The 23,737-nt window shown below is 41.0% G+C and overlaps 1 long non-coding RNA gene across 1 annotated transcript in view; it reads right to left on the bottom strand.

Moving 5' to 3' along the window:
- LOC129629665 (uncharacterized) overlaps positions 1-23,179 on the bottom strand; it is a 52,845-nt gene extending 29,666 nt beyond the window's left edge. Inside the window, exon 1 of the long non-coding RNA XR_008703306.1 lies at positions 23,071-23,179. This is a non-coding gene — a long non-coding RNA (uncharacterized LOC129629665). The remainder of the gene's footprint in view (positions 1-23,070) is intronic.
- Positions 23,180-23,737: the final 558 nt, after the last annotated feature.

Genomic DNA, 23,737 nt, shown 5'->3' with positions numbered 1-23,737 from the left:
ACATTATCTTTGGGAACTTCCCTGGTGGTCCAGTGGCTAAGACCCCATGCTCCCAATACAGGGATCCTGGTCAGGGAACTATATTCACATGCCACAGCCAAAGATCCCACATGCTGCAACATTGAAGATCGAAGATTCTGTATGTCACAACTGAAACCTGCTGCACCAAATAAAAATGAATCAAAACCATTTTTTTTAAAAGAAAAGAAAAAGAAGAGGGTAAAATTAACGCAAATAAATAAAACATTATCTTTGGCCTAGAGTCAAATGCCTATTTTTATTATAACAGAACAAGCATTCTGTTAGTCACAAAGTGGCATCATGTCATTTAAGTTCAAGCCAAATCTAATGGTGGCTGAAGAGAGATGGTCATTTTAGATACAGTTTATTTAATCTATTAAGGGCCTATCCCTGTTCTCATTGTGGTAGATATGATGTGAATTTTTAATAAATTTGAATGTCCAGATAATTTTTTTCTCTGAAATAAAGGGCTAATTATGTCTCCACAAAAGCCGTAAAAATTCTCAAACACTTTCAACAGATTTCTCATCAAGTTAAAACAGAATACAGCTTTGGTCATTAGTGAGATGTGACATGAGTTATGCAGAAGCTTGGCTTAGATAAGTGAAAGTCGCTCCGCTGCTGCTGCTGCTGCTGCTAAGTCGCTTCAGTCATGTCCGACTCTGTGCAACCCCATAGACGGCAGCCCACCAGGCTCCCCCGTCCCTGGGATTCTCCAGGCAAGAACACTGGAGTGGGTTGCCATTTCCTTCTCCAGAGCATGAGTCGTGTCCAATTCTTTGCAACCCCATGGACTATACAGTCCATGGGATTCTCCAGGCCAGAATACTGGAGTGGGTTGCTGTTCCCTTCTCCAGGGGATCTTTGCAATCCAGGGATCAAATCCAGGTCTCCTGCTTTGCAGGCGGATTCTTTACCAGCTGAACCACCAGGGAAGCTTAGATAAAATAACCTCATAATGTATTTCAAATAGAGAATTAATTCAGCTTTTCCATCTTCACAAATTGTTGACACACAGGCTTTTTCCCCAATTAATAGTGAGAAATGCTTATAATAGAATATTTATAAAATACACAAAAATAAACAAGAATCTCCCTTTTTCCATTTAATTCTGCATGTTATTATGTACTCTTCATAAATGTGGTTATAATTGCAACAACCCAATCTATATGCTGCTGCTGCTGCTAAGTCACTTCATCGTGTCTGACTCTGTGCGACCCCATAGACGGCAGCCCACCAGGCTCCCCCGTCCCTGGGATTCTCCAGGCAAGAACACTGGAGTGGGCTGCCATTTCCTTCTCCAGTGCATGAAAGTGAAAAGTGAAAGTGAAGTCACTCAGTTGTGTCCGACTCTTAGCGACCCCATGGACCGCAGCCTACCAGGCTCCTCGGTCCATGGGATTTTCCAGGCAAGAGTACTGGAGTAGGTTGCCATTGCCTTTTCTGCATCTGTATGGGTCCTCCATAATTTATCTATTACTCTGTTATAGAATTTGTAAGCTGTTTTCTATTTTTCTTTATTATAAATAAAGCCTTGATGATCATCCTTGTACATAATTCTTTGAATGTATCTGTTATATGTATTTTGGATAAAGTCACAGATATAGAACTAATAAATCAACATTTAAAAATTTGTTGCTACATATTGTCTTACTATTTTCCAGAAATACTACATCACTTTTTACTTCCATCAGCAGTGTGTTAATGCATCTCATCCCTCTCCCACCAGCACTGAATTTTTTTCTATTGTGGTAACATATATATAACATAAAATTGACCATTCCAACCATTTTTAAAGTGTACAGTTCTGTGGCAATCAGTGTTCTTACATTGCTATGCAACCATCACCACATTCCTTTTCAAAACTTTCATCTTCCCAAAATGAAATTCTGTACCAAATAAACAATAATTTCCTCTCTCCCCTCTCCTCAGCCTCCAGCAACCACCATTCTATTTTCTATATCTCTGAATTTAACTACTCTAGGTACATCATGTAAGTAGAATCACACAATATTGTCCTAAGGTGACTGGCTTATTTTGCTTAACATAAAGTCCTCAAAGGTCATCCATGTTGTAGCATGCATCAGAATTTCCTTCATTTTTAAAGCTGAATAATATCCCATCGCAAAGCTGACCATGGATAAACATTATCCATTCATCTGTCAATGGATACTTGGTTTCCTTCCATCTTTTGGCTATACAGCATTATATTTTAAAGACTTCTCCCTATATAGTTTTAATTATATTTATTTACTTTATTGTGATGCTAAATGTCATAGTCTGTGTGCAAGTCAGAAAAGAATTTCCAGACATGAGGCAGAATCGAGTTTATTAGAGTGGGAGATGCTGTTAGCACAGCAGGCCACCTAGTTGCCAATTTTGAGGAAAGTAAAACAGAAGAGTGAAAAGCTGGCTTAAAACTCAGCATTCAAAAAACTAAGATTATGGCTCTGGTCCCATCACTTCAAGGCAAATAGATGGGGAAACAATGGAAACAGTGACAAACTTTATTTTCTTGGGCTACAAAAGAAATTTTGTGGCTGTCCAGGAAATTAAAAGATGCTTGCTCTTTGGAAGTAAAGCTATGACACACCTAGACAGTGGATTAAAAAGCAGAGACATCCTTTTGCCAACAATGATCCATGTAGCGAAGATATGGTTTTTCTGGTAGTCATGTATGGATGTGAGAGTTGTACCATAAAGAAGGCTGTGCGCCAAAGAATTTATGCTTTTGAACTGTGGTGCTGGAGAAGACTCTTGAGAGTTCCTTGGACAGCAAGGAGATCAAACCAGTCAATCCTAAAGGAAATCAATCCTGAATATTGACTGGAAGAACTGATGTTGAAGCTCAAGCTCCAATACTTTGGTCACCTGATGCAAAGAGCCGACTCATTGGAAAAGACCCTGATGCTGAGAAAGACTGAGGGCAGGAGAAGAAGGGGACGACAGAGACTGAGATGGCTGGATTGCATCGTCAATGCAATGGACAAGAGTTTGAGCAAACTCTGGGAGATGGTGAAGGACAGGGAAGCCTGTATGCTGTAGTCCATGGGGTCGCAAAGGGTCAGATATGGCTTAGTGACAGAACAACAGCAGCCAATTTTTATAACCTCAAGAGAGAGAAAATTCCTACTGGAAGGGTGGCATTAGGTGATTGGTTAGGATGCTAAAGAGTGGGTAACAGGGTGGGTATTTTACCTAATATGGGGCCAGGGAACTAGCCAATTTAGATTCAGAGGCTCACATCAACAATTGCTATGGGGCTTGATTTGTTCCAGAGATTTTTGTCCTGTGACCTTGGTACAGTACTCCACACTGAACACATAGACTTTTTTTCCCCTCTTGATTAGTTTCCTGGATTTTAATTTTGCTTATGCTGGATTTTGGGAGAAGAGCTTCACGTACTTTAATAAGTATTACAAAAAATCAACACAGGAATATATTAAGCTAAGAACATCTCATGTATGTTTGTATCCAGAGTGAAAAGTTCTACTATTTAATCATGTGGGTTTTGTTTTGTTTTGTTTTGTTTTTTTGCAATTTGCCATAGTTGCCTTTAGATGGCATTAGATCCTTGGGGATGTTCTGTGGAGGTTTTGGATACTGTATGGAAATGGGTATGTTTTGACAAGCATGGTGGGTTTTAAATTTGGCCCAAATGTTATTTGGGACCTAGAATACAGGAGAAATCAATATAGAAGCTGGACACCTGGAGGTCATATTCTGGCTATATTCTAACCAAGTCCTGGCCTTTTGTTTTTTCCTAACAGCAGATTTGTCCAGGTCTTCACCTTGGATTGCAATGTGGGAGACCTGGGTTCGATCCCTGGGTCGGGAAGATCCCCTGGAGAAGGAAATGGCAACCCACTCCAGTATTCTTGCCAACCTACTCCAGTATTCTTGCCTGGAGAATCCCATGGACGGAGGAGCCTGGTGGGCTGCAGTCCATGGGGTCGTAACGAGTCGGACACAACTGAGCGACTTCACTTTCTTTCTTTCACTTTCACCTTGGATTAGTTTAAGAGCAAAAATCTTAAAAATGTTTTGAATTTTTTTCAATGTGAGTTCCTAAGCAAAGCAGAGACTATCCTCTCTCCCATACATGGTACAAGTTTGGGCAGAAAGGGTTTTTTTTTTTTTTTTTTCATACACGTAAGTGTCAGGGGAAGCACACTGATTGAAACCACGCTGTCCAGGCACCGTAGTAACCATTTGCATGAGTTGTTTTAGGACAGGAGGTCCTGGTAAGGAACACAAAACTAATAAGCCTCCACCAACTGGAAGAGTTCGGGAAAGGTCAAAAGGAGACACCACCTGTCCGATCACCTCCCAGAATCCTTCTCTCTGGCATCCATCTTGGCTGAACAAGGCGTGCACCACCAGGAAGGACTCTGAGTCAGAATGATTGGCTAAAGACAATCCGGAAACTAATCTCATTGCGTAAAACCCAAGAGTGTGAGCCACGTGGCAGAGCAGTTCTCCTGGGTTCCCTTACCCTACTGCTCTCCGCCCGGGTGCCCTTACCCAATAAAATCTCTTGCTTTGTCAGCACATGTGTCTCCTCAGAAAATTCATTTCTGAACTCTGTTAGAATTCAGATTCAATTCTGTTAGACAAGAGCCTGCTTTCGGTCCATGGAAGGGGTCCCCCTTCCTGCAACAAAAGGAATCCCTAACGTTCATTTTTCTGAATCAGCACTTCAGACAGCAGAGGTTCTCCTTGGTAGAATAGGAGCTTAAACCAAATACCTTGCAATGGAGGATGAAGGGAGCTGCTGTCTCCATGATTGTGATGTTTGGATTTTGATATGAAATAATGATGTTTGTATTCCTACTTTCTGCTACTACTTTCAGAGCTTGTTTTGCTGAAAGAGACTTTTTATTTTAATTTTCAAGTTGCTATAGTTTCCTGAAAAGATGCTTTACTCTCAGCAAAAGGGAACCTGACTGTAACACATTTCCCTTTTTGGGCATGGATGTGAAGGGCTAGTGGTAAAGAACCCACCTGCCAATGCAGGAGACTAAGAGATGTGGGTTTGATCCCTAGGTCTGGAAGATCCCCTGGAGGAGGGCCTGGCAACTCACTCCAGTATTCTTCCCTGGAGAAAGAATCCCATGAACAGAGGAGCCTGGCGGGCTACACTTCATGGTGCTTCACAGAGCTGGACACGACTGAGTGAATGAGCATGCATGCATGCACACTTACAGGAGATCAAGGGACTCGCCCAGGGCTTCAGGTTGGTGGCTTTGTGGCAAGCCTTTCCTCCAGTGTGGGAACTGGCTGGCTCCAAGATCTTGGTTATGTGGAGCCCCTAGACCATACTGTCTTCCAAATGAAACCAAAGTGCTGCTGAAAGCTGGAAGGAAACCTTTCAAACACACTAGATTGTTTGCACAAAGACTTCTTTTAAGGCAAGGGAGGTGGGTGGAGGCAATAAGAACAAGCAACAATATGTTGCTTTTTCATAAGCAAGTGCCTTGGCTCATCTCTACCTCTTGAACCATTAGCTGTTTCTTTAGTAAATTATTGCTAATAACACAGGGCCTGTTTGTGTTATCACATATGTGATAGTACTTTGAACCCTTTTAAAGAAAAAGGGTATTTCCATTATAACTCTGGTGGAGAGCTAACAAATTTTGAAAACCTATTATGTACCAAGTGCCTCATATTTCCTAGCTAAAATATTATGTACAACAACCCACAATAACTTCACAATAAGTATGACTGTCTCCATTTTATTAATAAAGAACTGAAAGTTGGAGAGCTTAAAGAAAAAATATGCTCACAGCCACCATGGAAAACAGCATAGAGGTTCCTCAAAAAACTGAAAATAGATTTGACATATGATCCAGAAATTTTCCTGCTGGGTATACACTCAGACAAGGCTATAAAGCAAAAAAAGACATGCACTCAATCTTCATAGCAGCACTGTTTACAATAGCCAGGGCATGAAATTGACTTAAATGTTCAATGAATGGATAAAGAAGATGTAGTACATATATACAATGGAATAGTACCGAGCTATAAAAAGAATGGGATAATGCTATTTGCCACAACATAGATAGACTAGAGATTATCATATTAAGTGAAGTCAGAAGGAGAAAGACAAATGTCATTTGATATCACTTATTTGTGGAATCTAAAATATGACACAAATGAAATTATCTATGGAACCATAAACAGACTCACAGTCAAAGAGAACAGATAAATGGTTGCCAAGAGGGAGGAGAGGTAGGGAAGGGAAGGATTGGGAGTTTGAGATTCAGTTCAGTCGCTCAGTCATGTCTGACTCTTTGAAACCCCATGTACTGCAGCATGCCAGGCTTCCCTGTGCATCACCAACTCCCAGAGCTTACTCAAACTCATGTTCATTGAGTCGGTGATGCCATCCAACAATCTCATTCTCTGTGGTCCCCTTCTCCCGCCTTCAATCTTTCCCAGCATCAGGATCTTTTCCAATGAGTCAGCTCTTCGTATCAGGTGGCCAAAGTATTGGAGTTTCAGCTTCAGCATCAGTCCTTCCAATGAATATTCAGGACTGATTTCCTTTAGGATGGACTGGTTGGATCTCCTTGCAGTCCAAGGGACTCTCAAGAGTCTTCTCCAACACCACAGTTCAAAAGCATCAATTCTTTGGCGCTCAGCTTTCTTTATAGTCCAACTCTCACAGCCATGCATGACTACTAGAAAAACCATAGCTTTGACTAGATGGACCTTTGTTGGCAATGTAATATCTCTTCTTTTTAATATGCTGTCTAGGTTGGTCATAGCTTTTCTTCCAAGGAGCAAGCATCTTTTAATTTCATGGCTTCAGTCACCATCTGCAGTGATTTTGGAGCCCAAGAAAATAAAGTCTCTCACTGTTTCCATTGTTTCCCCATCTATTTCCCATGAAGTGATGGGACCAGATGCCATGATCTCAGTGTTTTGAATGTTGAGTTTTAACCCAACTTTTTCACTTTCCTCTTTCACTTTCATCAAGAGGCTCAATTATACATCAGTAAAATTTAAAAAAAAACTTGCTCAAGTTCATATAATTATCAGTGACAAAACCAAGATCATGGTTCATCAGACTGAATATATGGTGGATACAGAAACAATTTATTTAAACTTGAAACATAATTGGCTGTGTCGACTGAAAAAAAATGCATAGTCTAAAAGTTGGGAATTTTGTTTTATTCAGCAGACTTCCTGAGGACTATAGCCCAGGATGGCAGCCTCTCAGATAGCTCTGAGGGACTGTTTCAGAGAGGTGAGGTAAGTTAGGAGTCACAATGTATAGCAACTTTTTGCAACAAAGACCAGACAGTTGGAACTTCAAAGAGTACTGTTAAATAAAGAGAACTAGACATCTGCCAGGAGGGACTGGGCAGGAGGAGAAGGGGACGACAGGGGATGAGATGGCTGGATGGCATCACCAACTTGATGGACATGCTTTTGAGTGAACTCCGGGAGTTGGTGATGGACAGGGAGGCCTGGCGTGCTGCAATTCATGGGGTCGCAGAGTCAGACACGACTGAGTGACTGAACTGAACTGAACTGAGACATCTCAAGTTAAGTAATTTAGTGCTTTTCTATCTATTGGAAGGTGCAAGAGTCTGGGCTCATTGAAATTATCCCTTTGATAAGCATCTTAACTCTCTAGCCAGTATCCTGGTTTTTTTTTTCCCCATCCTTAATTCCCCTCAGGGTGTACCGACAGGGTCCAGTACAGTGGCTGATGGCTTTATGGTCACAATATCCTTTGTTTACTGAAGCAGCCGTCGACGTTTTTTGTCTACACCTGCTTAGCCCAAATTGACATCTTTTGAATCTTTGTAAAATTTTCATACCTTTTCTCTCTTTAATAATCTCTGATCATGATAAACTTTAGATGTATTTCACAATTCTTCTTTCTGTAGTTATATCTTAACCATAATTGACAGCGTTTTACCTTTTATTCATTGAATTTGTAGTTAGTCTAGTCGAGGTTTGATCAACGGAAAGGATGACCAAGACAGACAGCAACACACACGTTTTAATGAGTAGTGCTTGAATGAGGATCCAAGAGAGGTGACATCTACTGAAGCAGGTGACCATCCAGAGGCTAACCACAAGCGGCTATCGGCTGGAAGAGGAAGGGTAGTTAGGCACCAGCTATCAGCTGGAAGAGGAAGGGTAGTTAGGCAAGGGAACTCCCAGGGGAGGGAGGGATGAAAGAAGGAGCTTACATGGAGCCTCTGGTGAGGCAGCTCCAAGGGCAGCATCAGCTTCAGGTCTTTTTATTGCAAGGCTGTCTTATCAATAGGTAACAACAGTTGGGCGATGTTTTAGAGGTATATGCAAAGCAAGTAGGCACTGAGTTGCTAACATTTGAATTGTTTAGGCTATTTTAAAAATAACTGGGGACTTGCCTGGTAGTACAGTGGGTAAGAATCCACCTGCTAAAGTAGGAGACATGGGTTTGATCCCTGGTCTGGAAGATTCCACATGCTGCAGAGAAACTAAGTCCGTGTGCCACGACTACTGAAGTCTGTGCTCTGCAACAAGGTAAGTCACCACAATGAGAAACCCACACACCACAACAGAGAGTAGCCCCCACTTGCCACAACTAGAGAAAGCCCATGCACAGCAAACGAAGACCCAGTGCAACTAAGAAGAAGTAAACAATTTTTTAATAATTGGAAGTGTAAGAATTTGAGCTTGGTGCCAATGGGCTTTTTTTTTTCTTTTAAAGACATTTAATTAATTAATTAATTTGACTGGGCCAGGTCTTAGTCGCGGTGTGCAGGATCTTAAGTTGCAGCATGCGAACTCCTAGTTGCCACCTGTGGGATCTAGTTCCCTCACCAGGGATGGAACCCAGGTCCCCTGCGTTGGGAGCCCAGAGTCCTGCCAATGGGCTTTTGAGCTAATGGAGCTCGGCCTGCGGGGAAGAAATAAAGAACCTGGGGGCCAGTATGCAGAGGCCATCTTTGCTTTGCTTATGTAACAATCTATCTCAAGGCACCAGATGCGCTTATTTGTTCTGGGAACACAGAATAGCTTCTTTCGATCATAGAAAGTATCTGATCCAACTAAACTAACAGTTTATGAGTTCAATGATATTACCTATGGCTTTATTTACCTATACTTGTATAGAGAAAAAATATTATTTGTGCTAAGTAAAAGTAGGTGACTCTAGCTTCAAATATAGTTGTATTTTGAATTTGAATTTCTTATGATTACAAAGGACTTCCCTGGTGGCTCAAATGGTAAAGAATCTGCCTGCAATGCAGGAGACCCAGGTTTGATCCCTGGGGGAAGATCCTCTGGAGAAGCAAATGGCTACCCACTCCAGTATTCTTGCCTGGAGAATTCCATGGACAGAGGAGCCTGGTGGGCTACAATCCATAGGGTTGCAAACAGTTGGGCACGACTGAGCTTTCTTTCACTTTCTTTCATGATTACAAATTTTGGTATCACTTTGGAACATATTCAAATATTTCTGCCTCCAGCTAGAACCACCTAAGGATTTATGTTTAATTGCTTCTTATCCATATATATAAACTACATACACACAGATGAGAAGTCCAATGAAACTCTAAACTCCCCTTCCACCTTGTAGATGCATATGTATCTATCTTTAGTTTGTAAGGCAGTTCTTATTCTGATATGTTACTAGCTTTACTGTAACTCAAAATATTTACAACTGGAGTATGCGTTGACTGCAGGTTTTATCCTCTTGGCCTTGGCATTGTTGGCAGCTCCAGCCAGCCTCCTCTGTTCAAGTTAATTGAGGCACCAGCACCATTCTTTGCCCTCAAACTCCAGGGGACATATGACAAGCCTTCCTAAGAATTCTTAGCCTGTATACATTGTATTGCAGCCTTGGGTCTACACAGCTGCCGTGCTATCTGCTCTCAAGATTTCCATGAAGGGAAATCTCGACGGAATCCCTAGGCTCTTAGTGGATGCTGGATGTTGGATAAGTTTAGTGATGTTGAACTAGACAGTTCCTTATTAGTGGTGAGCATCTTGTTTAGTACAACAGGCCTTAATTGCGCCCTTCTCTGGGCTTCCCTGGTGGCTCAGTAGTAAAGAGTCCACTTGCCAATGCAGGAGATATGAATTCAGTCCCTGACCGGGGAAGATCCCACATGCCTCAGAGCAACTAAGCCCGTATCACACAACTATTGAGCCTGTACTCTAGGGCCCACGTGCCGCAACTACTGAAGCCCAAGCTCCTAGAGCCCGTGCTCTGCAACAAGAGAAGTCACTGCAACGAGAAGATTGCACACCTAGAGAGCAGCCCCTGCTCACCACTGCAACGGGAGGAAAGCCCACCCAGCAACACAGACTCAGCACAGCCAAAAAACAAATATAAATAAACTATAAGAAATTGTGACTTCACTTCCTGTATATAACCATACACATATGTTCAGTGAAAGCCATAAATCCCAAAGTTGTATGTCTTGCATTGTCTACATTTTTAAGCTGCTTTGTTCAGATATAATTGACCTATGATAAACTGCATATTTTAAGGTGTATACATTGGTAAATTTAAAAAATTTTTTTATTTTATTTTGAAGTATAGTTGATTTACAATGTTGTATTAGTTTCAGATGCACAGCAAAGTGATTCAGTTATCCATATACATGAATCTATTCTTTTTCAAATTCTTTTCCCATTTAGGTTTTACAGAATATTGACCTGAGTTCCCTGTGCTATACAGTAGGTCCTTGTTGGTCATATGCTTTGATAAATTTTATACCTATGAATTCATCGCCACAATCAAGACAATGAAAATCTCCATCATCCTCAAACATTTCCCTATATACCTTGATAATATTTCTCTCGCCTCTCTCTCCCACTCAATAACTGATCAGCTTTATGTCACTAGAGATTAGTTTATATTTTCTAGAGTTTTAAGAAAATCAAAACTTTTAATATATTCTCTTTTTGTCTGGCTTCTTTCACTCAGCATTTTGTTCATCTGTGTTGTTGACTGTATCAGTAAATCATTCCTTTCTATTATTGAGTACTATCATTGTAGAGATACAGTACATTTTGTTTATCCGTTCACTTCTTGATGGACATTTGGATTGCTTCCAGTTTTAGGTTATTAAAAAATCTTCAGTGAACATCTGTCTTTGTTTGAACATATGTTTTCATTTCTTTTGGGTAAACACTCAAGGTTGGAATGATTGGATCACAGGGCAGGTGTATGTTTAACTTTATAAGGAACTGTCAAATTATTTTCCAAAGTGACTGTACCATTTTACATGCCATCAGAAGTCTATTAGAGTTTCAATTTTTGAATGAATTTTGGCCCACACTTTGTATGGTCGGTCTTTTTAATTTTAATCATTCTAGTAGGTGTGCGGTAGTATCTCCTTAGTAGTTTTAATTTCCTTTTCCCTAATGACTAATGCTGTTGAGCATCTTTTCATATGCTTATTTGCCATCCATATCTGTTCAAATCTTTTGCTCATTTAAAAAAATTTAGTCCTTATTTTTCAAAAATAAAAAGAAATAAAATTATATTGGTTAGAAGATCATTTCCTGAAGCAAAAAAGTAGATATCTGTGGATATCAGAATCAAAGGAAAATTTTAAATTTTACAGTTACGCATTTCTGAATTTTTTTTGCAGTGAGCATGTATTACTTATTAGGAAAAAATGATTTATCTTTCTTTCTTTTGCAAATGTACATTTAAGCCAATCTTTATAGATCTGATCATTTGGTGAAGAGGACCCAGAGAATCACCTTGGAATAATGAGAACTGAGTTATATACAGCTGCTGTTACGCCCTCTCAGATAGCATTATAATGAACAGTACATCTGGGAACAGCTGGTGGAAGAAGGGTATTGCTAGGGACAGTGCTAGAAAGGAAGTGCTTTGATTAGCCTTTGTTTTGCTCTGCAAGCATGGGGGATTGGGAAAGAGGCTGAGCTAAGCCTCTAGAAAGACTGGTGAGTTCTGGACAAAGATGTGTGCTCAGATGCTCCACCGCGTCTGACTCTTGGGAGGATAAGCAGTCTGACCTCAGGGAAGAACTTTGGGAAGAGATGTCAAAGAAGGAGTATTTAGGCAAAACTGTCCTGTGCAAGGGTGATATAACCTTCTTCTTCATCTGTCCAGGAAAACATCTTTAAAACCAACATTATTCTGGAGCTTTCTGGAGCTCAACTTACATTTTCTGGGGAATCTCCAGGTTGATACAGAAAGAGAGCAGGGGTGGACCAAGTAGTAATTTTATGACATTCGGCTCACAAAACAGATTGAGAAGAGGAAGTGGTCCAAGAAAAGAGTGTTGAACAAGTACAAACTGAGTCTTTTTTTTTTTTTTTTTTTTTTAAGATTTACTTATTTTGTTTTTGGCTGCACTGGATCTTCATTGCTGTGCATGGGCTTTCTCTAGTTGCAGCAAGTGGGGCCTGCTCTTCGTTGTGGGGCACAGGCTTCTCTTTGTAGGTGGCTTCTCTTGTTGCAGATCATGGGTTCTAGGGCCCAAGGGCTTCAGTAGTTGCAGATCCTGAGCTCTAGAGCACAGGCTCAAGAGTTGTGGTGCACAGGCTCTGTTGCTCTGAGGCAGGTGGGATCTTCCCAGACCAGGGATCAAAACCATGTCACCCGAATTGGCAGGTGGACTCTCAACCACTAGACTACCAGGAAAGCACCACACATTTAGTCTTAAATCACTTAAAATAGCTTTTAAAAATTGTAAAGATAATTTTTAAGAGCAATTTTTGGTTGCTCTCAACAAAACTGAGAGGGAGGTACAGAGGTTTTCTACACACTGCTTTTCTCACACATGCACAGCTTTCCCCTTTATCAACTACGGTCTCCAGAATGGTATAGATTCTTACCAAAGATGAACTTAACACTGACACATCACTGTTACCCAAAGGTTATCATTTACTTTAGGGTTCACTCTTGGTATTGTCTTTCTATGCTGCTGCTGCTGCTAAGTCACTTCAGTCGTGTCTGACTCTGTGCAACCCCATAGACTGCAGCCCACCAGGCTCCCCCGTCCCTGGGATTCTCCAGGAAAGAACACTGGAGTGGGTTGCCATTTCCTTCTCCAATGCATGAAAGTGAAAAGTGAAAGTGAAGTCGCTCAGTCATGTCCAACTGTTAGTGACCCCATGGACTGCAGCCCACCAGGCTCCTCCATCCATGGGATTTTCCAGGCAAGAGTACTGGAGTGGGGTGCCATTGCTTTTTCCTGTCCTTTCTATGAGTTTGGACAAATGTGTAATGAAACGTATCTATCATTATAACACCATATACAGAATTTCACTGCCTTAAAAACTGCTCTGCTCTGCCTATTCATCTCTTTCCTCCGTCTACCCTGGCAACCACTAATAATTTCAATTGTCTCCAGAGCTTTGTCTTTTCCAGAGTGTCCTGTACTTGTAATCATGCAGTATGTAGCCTTTTAGGACTGGCTTCTTTCCCTTAGGAATATGCATTTAAGGTCCTCATGTTGCTTCATGGCTTGATAGCTAATTTCTTTTTAGCACTGAAAAATATTCCATTTCCTGGATGTACCTCAGTTTGTTTATCCATTTACCTGTTGAAGGACATCTTGGTTGTTTTCAGGTTTTGGCAATTATAAATAAAGCTGCTATAAACATCCATACACAAGTGTTTTATAGACATCAAGTTTCAGCTCCTTTGAGTAAATACCGGGGAACATGATTGCCAGATCCTATAATAAGAGTATGTTTAGTTTTGTATGAAGCTGCCAAACTGTGTTCCTAAATAACTCTACCATTTTACTTTCCCACCAGCATTGTGTGAATGTCTCAATTGGTCCACATTCTTGCCAGCATTTGATGTTGTCAATGTTCTGAATATCAGCCATTCTAATGAGCTTGTAGTGGTACTTCACTGTTGTTTTAAATTGCATTTCCCTGGTGATATATAATGTAGAACATCTTTTCATATGCTTATTTACCATCTGTTTATCTTTGTTGGTGAAGTGTCTGTGAAAATCTTTGGGTCATTTTTAAATTGGGTTCTCTTGAAAGAGATGGGAATACCAGACCACCTGACCTGCCTCTTGAGAAATCTGTATGCAGGTCAGGAAGCAACAGTTAGAACTGGACATGGAACAACAGACTGGTTCCAAATAGGAAAAGGAGTACGTCAAGGCTGTAATATTGTCACCTGCTTATTTAACTTATATGCAGAGTACATCATGAGAAACGCTGGGCTGGAAGAAGCACAAGCTGGAATCAAGATTGCCGGGAGAAATATCAATAACCTTAGATATGCAGATGACACGACCCTTATGGCAGAAAGTGAAGAGGAACTCAAAAGCCTCTTGAGGAAAGTGAAAGAGGAGTGTGAAAAAGTTGGCTTAAAGCTCAACATTCAGAAAACGAAGATCATGGCATCTGGTCCCATCACGTCATGGGAAATAGAGGGGGAAACAGTGGAGACAGTGTCAGACTTTTTTGGGGGGAGCTCCAAAATCACTGCAGATGGTGATTGCAGCCATGAAATTAAAAGACGTTTACTCCTTGGAAGGAAAGTTATGACCAACCTAGATAGCATATTATCTAGATAGCATATTATCTATCTAGATAGAAAGCAGAAATATTACTTTGCCAACAAAGGTCTGTCTAGTCAAGGCTATGGTTTTTCCAGTAGTCATTATGGATATGAGAGTTGGACTGTGAAGAAAGCTGAGCGCCGAAGAATTAATGCTTTTGAACTGTGGTGTTGGAGAAGACTCTTGAGAGTCCCTTGGACTGCAAGGAGATCCAACCAGTCCATTCTGAAGGAGATCAGTCCTGGGTGTTCATTGGAAGGAATGATGCTAAAGCTGAAACTCCAGTACTTTGGCCACCTCACGCAAAGTGTTGACTCATTGGAAAAGACTCTGATGCTGGGAGGGATTGGGAGCAGGAGGAAAAGGGGTCGACAGAGGATGAGATGGCTGGATGGCATCACCGACTCAATGGACATGAGTTTGAGTGAACTCCGGGAGATGGTGATGGACAGGTAGGTGCTGCAATTCATGGGGTCACAAAGAGTCGGACATGACTGAGTGACTAAACTGACTGACCTGACTGCTACTATTGAGTTTTAATAATTCTTCGTATGTTTTAGTGGTCCAGTGATTAAGAAAGACTCCAGCACTCTAATGCAGGGAGCACAGGTTCAATCCCTGGTCGGGGAACTAAGATCCTGCATGCTGCCTGGTGCAGCAAAAAAAAAAAAAAAAAAAAAGGAATTCTTTGTGTATTTTGGATGTGTGTGTGTTAGTCACTCAGTCGTGTCTGACTCTTTGTGACCCCATGGACTATGGCCCACCAGGCTCCTCTGCCCATGGAATTCGTCAGGCAAGAATACTGGATTGGGTAGCTGTTCCCTTCCCCAGGGGATCTTCCCAACCCAGGGATCGAACTTGAGTCTCCCACACTGCAGGTGGATTCTTTCTCATCTGAGCCACAATGGAAGCCCATATTTTGGATAACACTCCTTTATCAGATGCCTTGCAAATATTTTCTTCCATTCTGTGACTTGTCTTCTCATTTTCTTGACATTGTTTTTTGCAGAGCAAAAGTTTTAAATTTTAATGAAGTTCAATTTATTAATTATTTCCTTCATAAATCAGGTCTTTAGTGGTGAATCTCACTTAAAAAAAACAAAAACAAAAACCCATTTAGAAATTCACGCTCCCAATACAGGGGACCAGGGTTTGAACCCTGGTCAGGGAACTAGACCACACACACTGAAACCAAGACCAGGCACTGCCAAATAAATAAATAATTTAAAGAAATAAATAAAGTCCTCTTGATTAGGCAAAGTGAAAGAAGAGAAGCAGCATGCATCCATCAGAGTCCTAACAGAAAACACAATCATAAAGTCACTGAGAAGATTATAATGAAGATACTACTTACTGAGATGTGGTCAGGGTTATGAGAAATATAAGATGATGACTGAGTTTCTGGAAGCAGTTGCCAGTCATAGACCCAAAGGGGCCTTGGGAAGGGGCAGCTCCTAGATGCTAACGGAGAGGGGCTGCTGGACAGGAGTGTGGCCTTAAGTAGAGGAACCATCAGGGAGCCAGAAAGCAGGGGAGCCGTGATGTATTCTGCACAGGTCAGTGGCCAGAGGTTCAAAGAAGAGCTGGGATGGACAGTGAAACTGGACATGCACATCCTCACACAGAGTCCCAATGAAACCCCACTCTGTCCATCCATTCACTCCTTAACCCAGTCACTTCCAGCTAGAAAGTAAGAGAGAATGGTTTCAACCTAGAGACTGGTGATTCCTAATTCCTTTTGGCTCACAGACTCCAAAACGCACATAAAGGCACCTTCATAAACAAGTAGATTTTTCCTACTGGTATTCTTGCATGAAAAAAAATTGTGGCCAATATCTGAAAATTTTTTTGAAATAAATCCAGATTGAATATTTAAAATTAGAATTCAATAGGAAACTTTTGCTCAAAAGGAAATTTCAAAAGTATGTGGCTTTTTTTTTCTTTGCTTCAATAAGAATAATTTCCTTTGGAATGGTCACTGGCATGCTGAAATGTCATATTTGACATGTTCACATGTCAATTCTGACAGCTGTAAGTTATGAAATCCCTGATAACAAAGGTAGGTATTGCAGATGAAATGACAATTCCCATTTCTTGCTTTGAAAGAGAAAAAAGTCAGAATTCTCAAACAAGCTGTGAGTTGGATTCCTTTTGTACCATTTCTTTGTCCTCCAATCTCAGAGGTCATCTTTGCTTTTGTTTTTTTGGCCAATGCAGCACAACATTTGGGATCTTAGTTCCCCGACCGGAGAATGAACCCTTACCCCCTGCAGTGGAAGCGCTGTCTTACCATGGGACCGCCAGGGCAATCCCCAGGTCATCTTTTTCAAGATCTGCTCCACTGATACTACTTAGTATTTTGAACAGAGGCAACATGCAGAGCTCTGCAATGCTTCCCCATTCTAGAGGTTTCTTCCTGAGGAGAACTTGCCACCCTGGATTCCATATGGCAGAAAAAACTTTCCCAGATCTATAGTTTCCTTAGCTGTCTACCTCCAGTCTTCACTTCCAGAGAGTAGTCTCATCCAGAGAGTAGGTAGTTTTCTAGAAAATTACCTCATAATAAGGGACTTTGATCAAGTGTGTGTGTCCCAAATTTAGACTGTTTGAAGCTGGAACCACCCTTTAAAACCTTGGGGACTTAGCCAAGTGACTTGTTTCTGTATGCCTCAGTTTCCTCATCAGCAGATAATAACCACCTATTTGATAAGACTGTTGTGAGGATTAGATTAATTTAGATAAACCTTTACAATAGGGGCAGCCACCATTTTGGTATTATTCTAATAGCCACATACCTTTGGAGAGTGAGTGTTAGTCACTTAGTCGTGTCTGACTCTTTACGACCCTACAGACTATAGCCCGCCAGGCTCCTCTGTCCATGAAATTCTCCAAGCAAGAATCCTGGAGTGAGGTGCCATTCTCTCCTCCAGGGGATTTTCTTAACCCAGGGTCAAACCCCAGTCTCCTGCATCGCAGGCAGATTCTTTACCACCTGAGCCCTACCTCTGGAAGGCTGTGGAAAAGCTCTTCCCTGTACTCACTCTTCATTCATTCATTCATGTGATTCTGAATATTTACTGAGATCAGCACTGTGCTCTGTGCTAGAGATACGATGATCAACTAAAACAGAATTAATCCCTGACCTCCTCGAACCCACAGTCTAGTAAGGAACGACCTATATGAATCAAAGAATAGTAACTGCAAATATAAAATTACTATTGAAGAAAGGTAGTTTTATGAGAACCAGTAACGGAGAGATATGACCCTAAAGAAGTGTGGTTTAATCTGAGACCTTAAGGCCAAGAAGGAGTTCTCTATCTTGAATTCAGTTAAGTGCTGCGAGATTTGCTTTCAGACAGCCGAGATTTTCTGTATAGCAGGGGAGAACTTCATTCTGGTTTCCTAGCAAAACTTCAGAAAAGACATAAGTTCAAGGTTCTGACATTGGATAGGTCGATGACTTTTGGGGTAGTAAACAGTTTTAACCAGAGTTTGTCTTTGACATGAATGCAAAACAGTCTACAGTGGAATGAGTCTCCGTGATGTGTAGAATTTCTTTTTTCACCAAGCCAGAAAGCTCAGAGGTGCTGCCCAGTATGGCTGGGTCTCCAACCGTTCAGTGTCTGAGCTGAAGTTTTGTTCAGCAGATAAAATTTTTACAATTTCAAAACTATAGGAAATCTCTGAACTTTTCAAAAGGATTCCCAACACAGGAATCCTCCTTTGATACTGACTTTGTACTAACAACATGCAAAACAGGACTTGGCTATGCTAAGAGGTGTCAATACTTTCATGAAGAGAAATGGTCCCCAATGTTCATAGCAGCTCTATTCACAATAGACATGACATTGAAATATCCATTGACAGAGGAACAGATAAAGAATATATGATAAATACATATATGTATACATGTATAAAGAAAGTTTGGAGAAGGCAATGGCACCCCACTCCAGTACTCTTGCCTGGAAAATCCCATGTACGGAGGAGTCTGGTAGGCTACAGTCCATTGGGTCGCTAAGAGTTGGACACGACGGAGCAACTTCACTTTCACTTTTCACTTTCATGCATTGGAGAAGGAAATGGCAACCCACTCCAGTGTTCTTGCCTGGAGAATCCCAGGGACGGGGAAGCCTGGTGGACTGCTGTCTATGGGGTCACACAGAGTTGGACACAACTGAAGCGACTTAGCAGCATAAAAAAAGTTGAGTGCTGAAGAATTGATGTTTTTGAACTGTGGCATTGGAGAAGCCTCTTGAGAGTCCCTTGGACTGCAAGGAGACCCAACCAGTCCATTCTAAAGGAAATCAGTCCTGAATATTTATTGGAAGGACCGATGCTGAAGCTGAAACTCCAATACTTTGGCTACTTGATGCGAAGAACTGACTCATTGGAAAAGACCCTGATGCCAGAAAGATTGAAGGTGGGAGGAAAAGGGGACGACAGAGGATGAGATGGTTGGATGGCATCACCGACTCAATGGACATGAGTTTGAGTAAGCTCCAGGAATTGGTGATGGACAGGGAGGCCTGGTGTGCTGCAGTCCACGAGGTCACAAAGAGTCAGACACGACTGAGCGACTGAATTGAACTGAACTGAAACACATCTACACACACATATGTATATTCATACATACATAAAATGAAATACTACTTCAGCCATGAAAAGACTGAATAACGCCATTTGCAGTAACAGGAATGGATCTAGAGATTATCATACTTAGTGAACTAAGTCAGAGGGAGAAAGATAAATAGCATAAGCTATCACTAATGTGTGAAATCTTAAAAATCATGCAAATGAACTTATTTACAAAACAGAAACAGACACACAGATACAGAAAACAGAGTTACCAAAGGGGTAAGATTGGGGGGAGGGCAATAAATTAGTAGGAGTATGGGATTAACAGATACACACTACTATATAAAAAACTGATAAACAACAAGGACCTACTGTCTAGCACAGGGAACTATACTCAATATCTTTTAATAACCTTTAATGGAAAAGAATCTGAAAAGATGTGGATAATGCATATATATATTTAAGTGATATATAAAAAGAGAGGGAGAGAGAAAGGCAATTCCTCAATGATCTGCTCAAAATACTGAAATAGATTTTAGTGATTCTGCAATGGATGAGAATATTTGACACAGCATTGCCTGAGTTTAAATTTTCCTCCAAGGCATAAATAAGCTTAACCATTTCCAAGACATATTGCTTCATTAAAGTCCTTTGTCTGGTAACAGATAAAACTACAGCAAGCAGTTTTCTAGGATGGCTGAAGACAACATTCTTTGTGTTGAAGCAAATCCAATTTTGGTGAAATTTTAATGTTTTTCAACTGAGTCTGTCCCTTAGGCAAAAAAGCAGACTGGGTGATAAATTGTCAGGATGGATGGACCACTTCGGCTCTGTGTTTTCCTACTTCCATAGGTAAGCATCTTGCCACACATGACGCCTTCTGACTTCTGTTTTGTGTGCAAGCTCAGTCATTTCAGTCGTGCCTGACTCTTTGCAACCCTCTGGACGATAGCCTGACAGTCTCTTCTCTCCATGGGATTCTCCAGGCAAGAATACTAGAGTGGGTTGCCGTGCTCTCCTCCAGCGGATCTTCCCATCCCAGGGATTGAATCGGCATTTTCTGCATTGCAGGAGGATTCTTTACCACTGAGCCACTGGGGGAGCCCCAACTTTCGTGTTTATTGATACAAACAAACTGAACTATATATATGGTGATATTTCCTAGCCTAAGTTGGTTTCAAGGTATAGATAGATAGATAATAGATATTCATAGTCAATGACATGAAACATTTGCAATTCATATTAAAGGAAGGCCTGATAAATATTATCACTGGTCAATGATGACAGTTATAAATGACCAAACAGTACTTTGCTTTACAGGTTTTCTTTTTACTTTAGTGTGAAATAAATGTTTTAGTGAAAAAAAAAAGCTATGCAAAAAGTTTTGCTCCCATAACTATAACTTTAAATATTGGAGAAGACATAAAAGAAAAATATATTTTCCCACAGGTTGGATCTTCAGTCAAAAAGCTCAGACTAACCTGCACTTTAAACCCCACCTGGGTAGTGTTTAATCTTACAGTACTAACCTCTCTCTGGTTTCTTTTCCTCTCTGTTTAATTTCTATTTCACCTTTACAGTACTTTATGTATTAGACGCAACTGTCTGAAGTGAGATACAGCATCATCTTAATAATTCAGAGCAGCAATTTACAAACTATGGTACAAATGTCACCGAAGCCCAGTGAGAAACCGCCTCACTTTCCCACCCTGGCCCAGCCTTTGCACTGTCAGTCCTTCTGCACCTCCTCCCCTCTCCTCAGACTTCTTTTAACCCCAATAAGTTTCTCAAGAGTTGTGTTTGTGGGTTTGTTTTTTTTTTTTTGTATATCAGGACTGATTATGTGTGTGCATGTCTCAGAGAATATTCTCATCTCCTGGCAAGGTTTTTCGATCTATGTAGGATCTGAGAAGCCTTAGGGGATTCAGAGATGTCCTTTAAAGGGGTCTGGAGCCAAAACCTCCACATTCATTACTCTATTTGGAGTTGCATGTATCACAATTCTTTTCTTCCTATGACTATTTCTTCCTAACTTCACTCTTATTTTTCTAGAAGACTCGTTACTTTGGACCATCCAGTCATCATCACTTTTTCTTGTATTCTTTTTCTTTCCTCATTCTATATCCTTATCCACTTAAGTTTCTGAGTTTGCAGCCTCCCAGTTAATGGCACCCCACTCCAGTACTCTTGCCTGGAAAATCCCATGGATGGAGGAGCCTGGTAGGCTGCAGTCCATGGGGTCGCTAAGAGTCGGACACGACTGAGTGGCTTCACTTTCACTTTTCACTTTCACGCTTTGGAGAAGGAAATGGCAACCCACTCCAGTGTTCTTGCCTGGAGAATCCCAAGGACGGGGGAGCCTGGTGGGCTGCAGTCCATGGGGTCGCACAGAGTCGGACATGACTGAAGTGACTTAGCAGCAGCAGCAGTTACCCTAAATGTGGCCTTGTATGGAGCGTCCTTCACTTCATGTCCCCAGCAGGGGTCAGCCTAGTTCCTTCCCAGAGAGCCATATAGTTCAATTACCCATGATCAAGTTCAAAAGTTCCAGTCTCCACATAACATTATAAATACCTAAGAGTCAACATTCACATTGTACTCTTCTCTATTCTTATTTAATACTGGCTAGTGCTTTAAGCCTTTTTTGAAGCTAGTACTTTTATTTCAGAATTGTATTTATTTTTGCTATAATTCCTACAGGAAAGGCCAAATCATGCCTTAAGTATATTACAGAGTAAAATTACTGCACTTTTCTCTTTTTCTTCAATTCATGCTTTATCCTAATAAACTGGGAATTTTTTTTATATGAATGAATGAATGAATGAGCTGTGTTGAGTCTTAGTTGCAGCACACGGGATCTTCAATTTTGTTGTGGCATGCAAACTCTTAGTTACAGCACATGGGATCTAGTTCCCTGGCCAGAGATTGAACCATTGGGAGCGTGGAGTCTTAGTCACTGGACCACCAGCGAAGTCCCACTGGAGAATTTTGTATGTATGTATTTGAAGCACTTAGCATCTAAACAATATAACAAAAATATAATTGAATTAGGATATATTTTGTTTAATCAAGCATTCTCTTTAAAATTCTTTTCTTTAAAATTATTCACTTTCTTTAAAATTATTTATGCCATTAAAAATGCATTGAGTTTATTATCTAAATAAAAAAGAATCAGGAAAAATTAGCAACATAATAGCTAGTTATGAAAACATAATAAAGTACCAATTAAAGTAATTATTAGAGTTGAGCTCAGGGAACAGCTTGATTTAAACAGAAATATCACACCGATGATTCTATCAATACCTTTTCATTCTTGCTTCATTAAATTAGATCATTCCCACAAGCATCAAACATGCTGTTGTTTTTCTCCTCTTAAAACATAAGCTTTTTTTGAGCCTTCTTCTCCAGCCATTATCCTGATTTTCTGCTCTTTGAAATAAAACTACGACTGAGTTGGTTGTATTTTCCGTCGTTCTCTCCTTTCATTCTGCCTTAAGTCCATTCAAGTCAGGCTTTCCCCAACACTCCTCTGAACTTGGCTTGTCCAGGTCACCAGTGACCTTGATGTTGCTAACTTCAATGGTCAAGTCCTGGTTCTCATCCTGCGTGACCTAGGAGCAGCATTTGACAATCAGGCTTCTTACTTCAAACGTTTTCTTCACTTGCTCCCAGGATGCCACAAGACCTGATGTTCCTGCTACCTTGCTGATCCTTCATTGTCAGTCTCTTTTCCTAGATTCCCTGCCTCTTTCTCTGGATGCTGCAGTCCCATAGCTCTGTCTGTTGCATAATCTTCTGGCCTATAACTTCATTCATTTCCTAGATTATCTCTTCCAGATCTATGGCTTTAAATTCCATCTGTTCCCTAACGAATCAAGTTCCCCTGCTGATGACTGAGATTAATGACGATAGCTTACACCCAGAAGAGTTAGTTCACTCTCTCACCTACCAGGAGTCAGAAGGAGCCAGAAGGACCCAGTCCACAGCTGATGTGGCAGATCCATGAAGTCATCAGGGACTCAGGCTACTGTTAATTTTCTGCTCCGTCATCCTAGCATGGGGCTTATATTCTCAGGTCCACCTCGTGATTTGAGATGGCTAAGTTAGCTTTAGACATCATCTACACACATCAGGAGGAAGGAAAAGAGAAAGGGGAGCTACCCAGCAGACCAGTTCTTCTAAAGATTCTTTTTTGGAAGCCCCACCCCCCAACACATATATACATTTGCAAGTTTGTCTCAGTTCAATGGCTAGATTCAGTCATGTGCTTACCTCTCGCTACAAGGGAAACTGGTAGTTGTGGCCTTTATCCCACGTAGCAGTATGCTCAGCTAAAATTGAAGTTCTGTACTAAGGAGGAAGAAAAGAAAGAATATTTGATAAGCACCTAGTAATCTCTGCTGGGCTTCCCGGGTGGCTCGGTGGTAAAGAATCTGCCAACAATTCAGGAGACACGGGAGACGTGGGTTCGATCCCTGGGTCAGGAAGATCCCCTGGAGGAGGAAATGGCAACACTCCAGTGTTCTTGCCTGGAGAATCCCATGGACAGGGGAGCCTAGGGGGCCACAAAGAGCTGGACATGATTGAGCATGCAACAACAATCTCTGCTATAATAT

The sequence above is a fragment of the Bubalus kerabau genome, chromosome 16, assembly GCF_029407905.1.
Source record: "Bubalus kerabau isolate K-KA32 ecotype Philippines breed swamp buffalo chromosome 16, PCC_UOA_SB_1v2, whole genome shotgun sequence".
NCBI classification, from domain to species: domain Eukaryota; kingdom Metazoa; phylum Chordata; class Mammalia; order Artiodactyla; family Bovidae; genus Bubalus; species Bubalus kerabau.
This window is presented reverse-complemented; position numbering and strand designations above follow the sequence as displayed.